We start from the raw sequence: 11998 nt of genomic DNA, 5'->3' as shown, positions 1-11998 counted from the left end.
TTCCTCCATCCCAATAAGTATGACCTCCTAAACATGTAACGCGTAATGTTACTTGCTTCCACTTGTCTTGAATGATGTAAACGTGCAAGAAAGATGCAATCATCTGAAACATAATGAAGTTCATACTGCTCCATGTTGATGAGATCTTCTTTCCAATCACTAACTGGAATATTAAAACAGAAAAACTTTTGTTTTATTTATCGCATTCATCTCTGTGTTGTTTTCTATCTTCTGACTGTAATTGAATTCATGTCCAAGAGTCCGTAGCACCGCATGCATGCATTAACACGTCACTCAGAAACTGATTCTCCTGGGAGGGAAATTACTCTTCTGTTTCAGGATGAGATAAAGAAGCAGAAAAAAATCACTGCTGATAAGCTGGTAAATGGTATTAACTGTGTCCCACTGATAAACAAACAGTAGGGTATGGGAAGAATAGGGAATTATCTTTGCTGCAGGTAACAAATCTGGCTATTGTTGAACGCATGTTATATCCATAAGAATGCCTGTGAAGATGCCCAGTAATCCAACGTGAGAAAGGAGGCTTTACCTTTGTTGTCTGATTTACCAACATCAAAATAGGATATCGCTGATACGGCATCGGGTGGATTTGCTGGTTTGTTTCAGATCAAAGTGGGATTACATTAGGCCCGCACGATATGAGAAAGCTCTGAGATGTGCAATTTCATTGTTTAATATTTTAAAAATAATTTGAAGAGCAATAAATAAACAGATATTAAAGAGTGCATATTAGCTTTAACTCTGTCTGCTCTTCTGCATGTTCTTTTTGGGCATTGTTGTCTTTATTTTTAGGACAGCTGAAGAGAGACAGGAAGGGCCGAGAGCGGGAGTCAAACCTGAGGCCGCTGCGCCGAGGACTAGAGCCTCTGGATATGGGGCGCCTGCTCTACCAACTGAGCTAAACCAGTGCCCTGTGTTCTGCGTGTTTCACACAATACATGTGTTTGCAAAATCTCCCTCCTGAATCCACAATAAATCCAAAAAGCTGATTTTTTTCACCATTAAATTGATATCAATTTTTCTTAGGTGTAGCTGATAGCTGCTTAGGCTTTATGTGATCACATCAAAACAGTGTGAAAGCACCGCCATTACACCCAGGGCTCCAGCCAAAAGATCAACTGTAACACAGGCGGGGTAAGAAGGCGTGGTTTGTTTACACAAAATTGTTTCATTGTGATAAATTCAGACTTTTGCGATGTGGTTATTGCGAATGCTCATATTGCAATAACAATGAATTAGCAATTTATTGCGCAGCCCCAGATTAGGCTACATATTTCTATTTGAATGAAGTAGTTCAACTGAAGAGCAGCAGAGGAGATTGCGATGAAATACTGCATATGACAATACAATCTGGAAGTAAGGATTTGAGACACATCTGGAGAGCAAAGTCACACATGAGAAGAAGGGATGAAACCCACAGGATAAAAAGGACTGGGACACACATACGTGTCTTCAGTCCGTTTAATATTTCATGGATCCCTACAGGAAAGGAAACACAGAGTGAGAGTAAGTTTCATCAGCAGCGGTCGCCTAAAGGCTGGAGAAGCAGAGTCTTGGTTCAAAGAATTTAACAGTTTCTTTCTCCCGACTGACCTGATGGTTTATGTGAAGCTGCTCAGTGCTCAGCAGACAGTGGGCGATGTAGTTCATAAAGCTTTGTTAGCTTCGGCTTCTGCAGAGATAGGGTAGAGGAGATGATACGCTTAAAACAGAATCACTTCCATGTGAATAATCTTTTGGTAAAAGTGGTGCATATGCTTGGATAAGATGTGGCTATAAACCTACAGTAAATGGGCTGCTGGCTGCAGTGTCTGCTGGGTAATATATTATGCAGCAGAGGGGGATTAGCTTGGCTAACGTCTTGTAATGCTTCAAATCAGCAGCCTTGAAATCAGTCATCAGTCACTCATACCAGCTTGTTAGTCTGTTAGAAACACCCAGCTGCATTCAAAACACATTTGTTTGATAATAACATCATGTTGTTATTTTTCTCTCTGTGTGTGTGTGTGTGTGTGTGTGTGTGTGTGTGTGTGTGTGTGTGTGTGTGTTTAAATGTGAACAGACTCATGGGGAGATGCCATTTACAGATACATGCTGTGGAGAAGCTGTTGACCTTCCTGCCCCCTGACCTGCTCGTACCTGCAGGAGGTCGCACGCTTTAGTTAAGCAGATCACCAGCAGAAATGCCATCCAAAGGACAAAACACAACACAAACAGACACACTACACTCTCTGCAACCTCCAAGGAACCAATGAGCCATGCAAAATTCATGAAGCATCGTTAAAAGCAAAAATAATTTACAGTGTCCTTGTGGAAACTGTAACACTTGCTCAGGATGTGATTCAGTCTTTAGCTCCCTCTAGAGGCCGACAAGAGGAGCTGCTATAAACAGTTCCCTGGAAATATCCCTCATCCTCTCTTTCCTGTTTGGTCCTGATCTTTCATCATCCTTCTTCCATCAATACTTCAGGGTGATTCATCTGTATAAATATGTTGTGGTAATAACTATATCCCTCTTTTTTTAAGTCCTAAGTCTATAAGCATGCTTATTTGAAAAAGTGCATAATTGTTAGTTGCATCCATACAGCTAAGGTATCATGTATTATCTCTGTTAAGTTATATATTTAATTTATTTCAGTGTTAAGTTATCAGCTCCTGCTTTACTTTGTCACTTCTTTTCCATTGTTACTTACTTCCTGTCTTTGTGTGTTTTCCCAACTGCATGATTGTGTGCCCCGCCCTTATTGCTTTTCAAAATCAAGCATGACAACCGGAGCCAACCGGGGACGTCACACACGCAACACTGTCTGGATATCTGGGAAGTGTGCTCCCGCAAGTACCGTTTATCACCATAGGTGGCATCAAAGAGAACGAGAGTGAGCTCTTCGAGATTACAACTTTATAAGCAAACCTGATATAAGGTGCTACTTTCTATTTGCCTCAGTGTTTTTCCTGATAATGGTCCTGAAGAAATAATGTTGTTTTTTAAAGCTTTAATAGTAAATGAACCTGATAAATGGTGGCTACCTTATCGCAAAATAAAGCATTAATAGTCATAATGAACATAATTTCTTCCTTTCATGCCCAACTTGATTTCTGTAACACTATTTTATTTACATATTGATTGATCCCTCACTTTTGTGCTGAACATTAAAGGGAGCATTAAAGACCTCTTCAAAGGGCTTTGCAGTAGCAGCAGCTGTCGCTAGGACAACCAAGGTCACAGCCTTTCTGTGGAAGTGAGAAAGAGAGAAAGAGTCCCAATGCAGGCGACACTGTAAAAAATGAATCAAAAAATGATATTAATTATATTTTTCATCAATTTAAAAAATATATATTACTATGATATCATTGAGACCGTCCTTTATGTAAAAACAGATGAGTCAATACTCTCTTTCTGTTACTGGTAGTGCAAGTGTTTCTCAAGAACTAGCCAGTCCAATTTCAGAAACCACATTACTTCCTGCTGCAAACAAGATGTAAGTGCAGGCCCTCCCTCCTCCTGGTTTCACTGTTGAACACGCTTTACTTCACCAAAAAAGCAGGTCACTCACCCCCACAGCCAGTTTCTACGAGCCAACAGGAAATCTGTGCAACACACACACAGACCAACAACTCCGCGACTGCTGTCCACAAGAGAAACATTACATGAACTCCATTTCACTTCCCCTCTCATTGTGAAGAGGTGAAGTAACTGTAATTTATGCGTCAATCTATTATTTTTGCATTTAATTGATGTATATTCATTACTGCAGCCAGCTTTAGTTTATTATCTGTAATTCGCATACATTTTGGCACAGTGGTTATAAATGAGCACATGTTCGCCTCCCATGTGTACTTATCATTGTAAGTGCGTTTAGCTTATGTGTCCCTTTGCCAATTAAAATGTAACAAGCAATTGTAAGACTCTCAGCTAATCCTGACGGACAGTGGAACCCCGGTGAAAGGGTGAGTGATGGATTAAGATTAAGCCCTTCTCCCTAATTCCTGATTTGCTGTGTTTTTAAGTAAATCTTGAATGCGGCACATGTGACATTGTCACATGGTTGAGTAAGTGCATGCTAACAAGACATCTCTTCATTCTGACGAGGACCTGTTAACTCACTCCATATGGAAGACGATCGGGCCCTCTGGGACCTGTGTCAACCGCAGCGTGAAACGTCAGAAGCATGCACACACAAAATCACACACGCTCGTATACACATGCATGCATACACACGAAGGGGGAGAGAGTGAACCTGGAAGCTAATAGAGATTGGTCTTTCTGCTCAGACATCTGCTCGGTCCCAGAGACAGATGGTGAGCCAATCAGGCCGCCTGGTGCCTCTGCGACTCCCCGCCTCCCCTTGCCACCCTGCTGCCCCGCCCCTAAACCTGCACCCTGGCACACAAGACAGGTGGCACCTTGCGAATGTGTCATCGGCGTTGCCCCTGAAAATAATTTATGTATTCATTAAATACAGCAGACAAACATAAATATTTTTCTCACTAGCTTAATTCAAAATAAATTAACATATATTCACATAGATTAGAGGCAGAAAATTAGATCCAAAACCAGTGAGAAGGAGGAGCAGACAGAGCCCTGAGCAACACAAACTGACCTCTTCCACTGCTGGTAAATGCAGTGCACCTACACCCAGAGGCTCAGATACGGATATGATTGATTAAACTGGAATACTTGGGGCCTATTGTGTTTTGATGCTGCCACATAGAGCAGAAAACTCTCATTTATCTACCCTGAAAGGTTCACTTCCACGGCAGCTTGACCTTCTAAAGGGGACAGCAGACAGATAAATGTCATGTGGAGCTTTGCTGCAGGCAATATCCTGCAAGCAGACTGAAATAACACTGGAATGTCTTAAAGCTGCTGCAGGAATCTCATCTCCACGTTTTGTTTGCTCTGGGAGCATTGATCGACTGCACCATATAGTAGGTCATGTGTGAGTATACGGGCGGTGTGAAAACGTAGGAGTGTGTGTGGGCTAGGAGGAAACACAGATGCGGTTCTTTCTCATCCTGTTGTGCGATCAATGAAATGGCCGGTGTCTTACAGTGAATGCAAATGCAAATCGGCCCACATTTACACAAACTCACACACCTCGCATCAGCCCAAGAATCACGTAATTATGCAGCCTGGTTTCATCTGAGCAACTTCAGCACATGTCAATGCACCTGCAGAGGTAGCCGGAGGAGAGATGGAGAGCCCTGATAAACAGGATGAAGGCATAGAGACGGAGCACAGGGAGGCACTGGCACACTTTGATGAGCATCTGTTAGGAAACGCATACAGGGTCACATCCTGCTCGTTAATATCATTAAAATCTTCATGACACCTACACAAGCTAAGCCCAGTTGATAGCCTGGCTCAAAGCAGGGCCGCTGTCACACTCCACTGAGAGCCTGCCGCATACATTAACATGCAGGACAGAACTCACTGTGTACACACACACACACACTGCAAACACTTTACTTATTCACACCTGAGACCCTTCCCTGGCTACACACACACAAACACACAGATGACCACAGCTGAGCGAGCAGATACTCCAGTGAAGTCAATTAGAAATGAAGCGCCTTCACCTCTGCAGCTCATCAATAGTCCTTAAACAGGCTGCAGTGTAAACAGCTCAGGAGATTTAATGGTATGCTGTGGGTTCACACACACCCTTATACATTTATGCATGTGGTGAGAAGAACCATTATCATTTGAGCTTCCTCTTAGCCACACGCTATTTCTTTTATTTACATGTTTTTGCTTAGTTTCTAACTGCTTAGCATCTAATGAACTCAAAACAAACAACGTTTAATATCTGTAATGGACAATTTCACAACCTAAAGTAACATGTCTAGAAGATACCTCCTTTGATCTCAGACAGGCCAATCAATACTGTGATCATGGGCAACTTTCAAAGCTGGACAGCTGTGAATCAAAGCTCCGATCAATATCAAACCTGAGCTGTGTCCATGACTTTGTAGACTCAGCAAATGGTTTAACATTCAACCTTGAAGCAACTAATTACTGTTTGTGATTACATCCAGATAACCGCATAAACCTGCCTCAGCCATGTTTTATTGCAGCCTTGCATGAAGCCAAAAGACTACATGCAATGTAAGTGGTCATTTATACCCACAAAGACCAATCAACACCATTCGTTTTAACGTCTGTACATTAACTTTACCTGTCAATATTAATGCTATTTTTCAGCAGCAGTCAGCTGTTTACGGCAGACAAGCTCACATCAATCCATTATGCTAACCTGCCCGGCCGCAATTTGCAGATAATATTAGCTGTTAGCGTATGTTACCTGGTTAAGGAAGTCCAGCAGCTAGCAAGCTAAAGGCACATTTTTCTCTCAGAGGTTGGAGGAGGCAAAACCAGAGCTTAAAGAAGAATGAAAATCACACTTACATTTTACAGTTGGCCAGAAACGCCTCTCGCGCGGGATGATAAGGTTGCTCCATCTCTGCTGGATGTTAGCTTACACGTTAGCTTTAACAACTTTATTAACAACAACTTAATTAACAACTTTAATAACTACTGTTAACAACCTGGACAGGCTGCTCCTCTGCCCCCTTGTGGCCAAAAGTAGATAAAGGTTTATAAAAAATATTGCCTATTTAAGGCCTTCTGCTGTTAATTAGGCCTACTTATCTATAGACTGACAGACACAGCATATCATTTAGTACATAATGAATTTAATTTAATGTAAGCACATTGAAATTGCGCTTGCCGTATGAAATGTGCTGTGTAAATAAACTTGATTTGATTATAATTAAGTACAGTACATAGGCCAAAGATATTTACAGACTGATTTACATAAAAGTTACAGTATTAGTCCTAGGTCATTTTCACACAGGACAAGAAAAACAGTCAAATGTATTAAATAGCACATTTAATTTCATATTCATGAGAGAAACAGCAGTTTGAATACAACCAGCATGATGAGGCATTCTGTTACTGTCGTGAAGTTAAATGTTTCTTTCCCCCTGCAGCAACTACAGAGCATTAGTTTGCTGACATCGGCACAACCGGCCCCTAACATCACTCAGGCATGACTGTTCTGCAGTCAGACTGCAGCTCTGGGGGAATAATAACCTGGGCAAAAATATTGTTTATTATTATTAATATAAAGAAACCAGCAATGTACAGATATGCAAAAAAAGGTGTGGACTCACGGTTGATTATAAGTGACATGTTCACTCAGAATTTGACAGAGTTAGATACAAAGTGAATTACTGCATGCATGCTCCAACCCCATGCACCAAAAGTAACAAATACTCACAGATACATACAGATACACACACGTACACAAAATGTTATCTGCTTCCCCCCCTCTGCCATTGTTACTGGGCAGTAATCAATTATCTCAGTATGATGTCATTCTGCTAACCCTCCCCCATACTGTTCAGCCCTCCTGCATTTGTACACTAGCTGCTGTATCGTAGTGTGCATCACAACAGGAACAGAAACACAAGAACTAAAACTATTCTCTATACACTGATAAAAACTCATATATCCAGTATTCAGACTATCCAGTTCTTCAGCATAAGCACACAGCTAATGCAAATTGCAATGAGGTCACATGTACACACACACACACACACACACACACACACACGGTACAGCACATCATAAAGCCGTGATTCGATTACGGCTGAATGAATCCTCTGCTCTTGATCACACTGACTCATCTGGTCTCCATCCTCAGTGGCAGAATAATTGAATGAAGGAGAGTAATGAAGAGACATGGACGCCAACATGAAGGGCAGTGTAAGGTCTTTGTTGTTTTGTTGATTTTCATTTTGTGTTGTCGTATAGCTGGATGCCTGCCTGAGCATAAATAACACCTCCATTATCAGGTTATCAGAATGACTTCTCACCAGGCAAAGTGCAAGTGACACACTTGCCGTGGACTTGGTAATTGTTTTGCAGGTGTGCCGTGATGTCATCCATCACACAGGAGCGGCTCTGAAAAGAAAGAAGGCGCCTCTCTTACATGTATGCTGCTGTTTCACTGAGGAACAGTGGAGCTGTGAGCTGCTGTTTCCCTCCCTGCATGCAGAGCAGAACCCTGCAGCATTATGAAGATAATCCACTTAGCTTGTGTGTGTGTGTGTGTGTCAAGATACCAACTTGCCCTGCTTTCCGTCAGATGGGCCCAATGTAACAGATAGTAAAATGCATATTGATCAAGTATATGGAAACAGACAACCACTCCTGCAGAACAAGAGATCTCCAATGATGAAACACGATGGATGTTCCCACTTCTGACTGTCTCAAAGCCTTCTCCAATTATAATTCCACATAACACTTTATAAGCATGTGTGAGTCTATAATAAATCCTGGATTAACATTTTTGTTGGGCTTGGTCTGTGATCATTTCTGTTATTTACCTCCTGTCGTCATCAAAGGTACAGATTTAAACAAGCTTTCTTTTTCAGCCTTTAATTTCACCCTTTAGGGTGTAACTCCATTTCAGAGATTGCTAAGAGCTGCTCTACTCCGAGCCCTCAAGAGCGGAGCTAATCAGCTCAGTGATGAACATGGTGGCAAACACTAGAGCTGCTCCAGTTCTGATTTAAAGTACAAAGGGAAGCCTGCAATCAAGAGCACACACACACACACACATTGGTTTTGAACCACAAAAGGAAAGACAAGTCCAGGATGAAAATAGGCCGTACAGTCTTGTGCAGTTTAAAGCTGGGAGACTTTTTAAAGCCCCGTGATAGAGATCTGAGCAGTGAAGCCATAGCAGGTCCCAATGAGGCCAAATGAAACCATTTAGTTTGTGATCTGTTCCAATATCGGATGACAGCATTTCTCTGTGTGTCTTCACTGCAGACGGGCATGTTATTGATCGCTTCATCCTTCCCTAAAGTAGAAACCCATCAAACCAGGCAGGCAGAGAGAGAGACTCTCTGTCCGTCCATGTATTTACAATAGGCATAAACCCCCCTTCTATTGGTTTGGTGCATAAGAAATACCCATATGTAATTAATCTACGTGGATGAAGTGCATTTTTAATAATACTCAGAAGACTCATTCATCAATTTCATAGTATTTTATTGATCTAATCCTTTAATAACAGTAGGATACTGGTCATAACTCTCCTTCTATAGTCTCCCCCGTCTTGGCCCAGTCTATATGACAGACATGAGACCATTCTGTTTTTATAGCCGATTTAATGTAAGTCTCGGCCAATCACATTAGTCAAAGATAATAAAGCCCGCAGGAGAACTAAAACACAATCTTACGGCATGTACACATTTCTATCAGCCTCAACAGAGCTATCTGTCTGTCTGTCTATGTAGGTAATTTGTTGTGCTGTCAGGGTGAATTATGTTTATGAAAGCAGCTCCAGCAATTACAGCGGAAGATAATGACTTATTCACCTGAAATATTAATACACACAGAGGCAGAAAGCATGATCAATACACACACACACACACACATGCGGCACAAACTCTCATTAATAATTAAGATAGGTTCAAGCCCTGAACATGTCTGCGTGAATACAAATGCCATGGATTTTGTGAACGAATCACTGAGCTCTGAAATTAGTTATCCGACGTCAATCTTTTCCAGTGTTTATTTGGAGCAGATTTAAGTGATGTTATTCCTCAGCCTTGGAAAGCCAGAAATAAATCTCTGCCAAAGCAAACACCAAAGGAGACAGTGTTGTCCATGTTGAAGTGTGCCAACCAGCAACGAGCCGCTCTAAATTGTGGAGAAAATTGCACAAGTTGGGCTGTAAATCGTAATTGGAACAGTGGCGGTAAAAAGTTGTGACAGTAAGCTATTTTCCCTGTGCGACCTGGGTTGACAGAAGAAAAGCCTCGCCTGTCAGCTGTGACAGTAAGAGCACTTGTAAGGGAACGCCCTCTATGCTAATGCCATTTGCTGAGGCAGAGGCGGTGTAAAATGGAGTCAAGGGACACTGACTGTCTGCCAACATTACGAGACAATGCTCAGCAGAGGAACCTGTTCTTACCTTCACGTCGCGCAAGGCCGAACAATTCCTTAAGGATAACTTTATTTTGAAAGGTACAAACATAAAAGTGATCGTATGAGTGTGTCAATAATAAAACACACTTTCACTTTCCTTTTCTTCTGCTCATCACTCACACTTTCTTTTCCACCTTCCTCACTCGGGCCTGTCCATCATCTCACCCCGCTCTCCTCCCACCCTGGCTTCTTTAACTGCATCCTCTCCCCTTGAGTGGGGTGCATGGCCTATCGCCATAGTAACAGACAGCCATGACAGGTGGAGATAGCAGGTAGTGCGGCGATGCATGACTCCCCCTGGGACTGCAGAATGCCAACACTATAGAACTGGAATGAGCAGAACGAACTCTCTTATAGAAAGTCAGACCTGCATGCAGGGTCGACGTGCAATCCATCGGAGCTGATCGTTAAACGGCTTATCTGTATGCGACACGTGCTGGCGTTGTTTCACTGTGCGGCTGGACGGAGAGGAGAGATGTAGTGTGTTTCTATGTCATCGCTCTCTATGGCCAGATCTGAACCAGGCCAAGCCGAGCCAATCTGTTTCATGTCAGTGAGGGACTGTTTCCTGCACTAACAAGATCCTACAAATCCTCTGCCACAGGCTGCAGATGAACTGCTTTTTCTATAATGTGTAATTGAATTGTCTTAAGATGGGAAATAATCACACGCTGATCGCTCTTTCTCGTACACACACACACACACACACAGAGCAGATCCTTTTAGCAACTTATTCCCAGGCTCTGCAGACACACACACATGTACCATTTAGCTCACACCCGTACAATAAGATATGTTAAATGACACCATGTTCAGCAAGCCCGCAATACTCCATGAGGGATTCCTCCCACACCTGACCACTGCAGCAGTCGAACACGTGGAGGAGTTAGACAAAAGCTTTGAGTTTTCCGAGTTTGTCGCAAAAGGCGCACATTTCTTTAGCACAGAAAGCAGCTCCTGAGAAGTTAGTGAAGGATTTCAGGCTTATAGGTGGTAGTAAAGGGGAGGAGCAAACAAGCAGCATCCCTTTTAATGAGATGACAGCTCACCTCCTGCCACGAGGATGGAGTGATGAGAGAGACAGCCACAGCAGAGAGAGAAAGAAAGAAACAAAGACGGACAGTTAAAAGCGCCGGCAATACTTTACCCCTCTGAGACTCACCATGAGCAGACACACGGCTGATTCGGGCATGAGTTGGACAGCCATGATGGGATCCTCCTATAGATTCTTGTAGAAAAGGGAACGTCGCCAATCTCCTGGAGGCACTCTCTTCGTTATTGATCTTCTTATTCAGGAGGCAAGCTCACCTCTGTCCAGATGCAGCCCCCTCCACTCTCTGTCCCTAACCCCCTCCCTCAGTCAATGCTGCAGACAGCCTCTGGTCTCTGATCGTAAAGCCACAGTCTCTGGAGAGCCTGTGACTCCCCGGTCCCTCTGCCACTCTTCAGACTGAGCCAAACGCAATCCTCGTCCTTCCAGTTCTTTGATCTGAAAGCAGAACAGACCCCCCCACTCCTCCTTTCACTTTTAAAACACTCCCCACAGACCCCACGCCCACCTCCCCCAAACCCCTGTGACTGGGGCGCCTCTTGCTAAATGCTCCCCTCCCTCTGTTGCTGCCTTCTGCCTTCCTTTTTTTTTTTCCCCGTCTGCACTGCTCACAACACAAAGCACATCCAGGCGTGCACGTGGGTTTTCGGTCCTGTCGCTGCTCCAGAGGATGCAACCTGCATCAGTGATGCTCTCCAGTCTCAAGAACTCCTCCAAAGACAGCCGCTCACCTTGCCTCTCCACTCCAGTGCAGAGAAATCCCCTTTAAACTAACCCCCCTGCCTCATATATCATCAGCATGAGACAAGAGCAGAGAGGGAAGCAAATACAGGAGAGTGTAGTTTCAAAAGGACAGAGGAGGATGAGGTTAAACGCGGCCAGGAGGACAGAGATGTAGTAGAGATGTAGTGTAGACAGCA

This window comes from Semicossyphus pulcher, unplaced genomic scaffold, assembly GCF_022749685.1.
Source record: "Semicossyphus pulcher isolate SPU_LCO1_2020_fin unplaced genomic scaffold, fSemPul1.0.p SCAF_8, whole genome shotgun sequence".
Taxonomy (NCBI): Eukaryota; Metazoa; Chordata; class Actinopteri; order Labriformes; family Labridae; genus Semicossyphus; species Semicossyphus pulcher.
Note: the sequence above shows the minus strand (reverse complement) of the source record.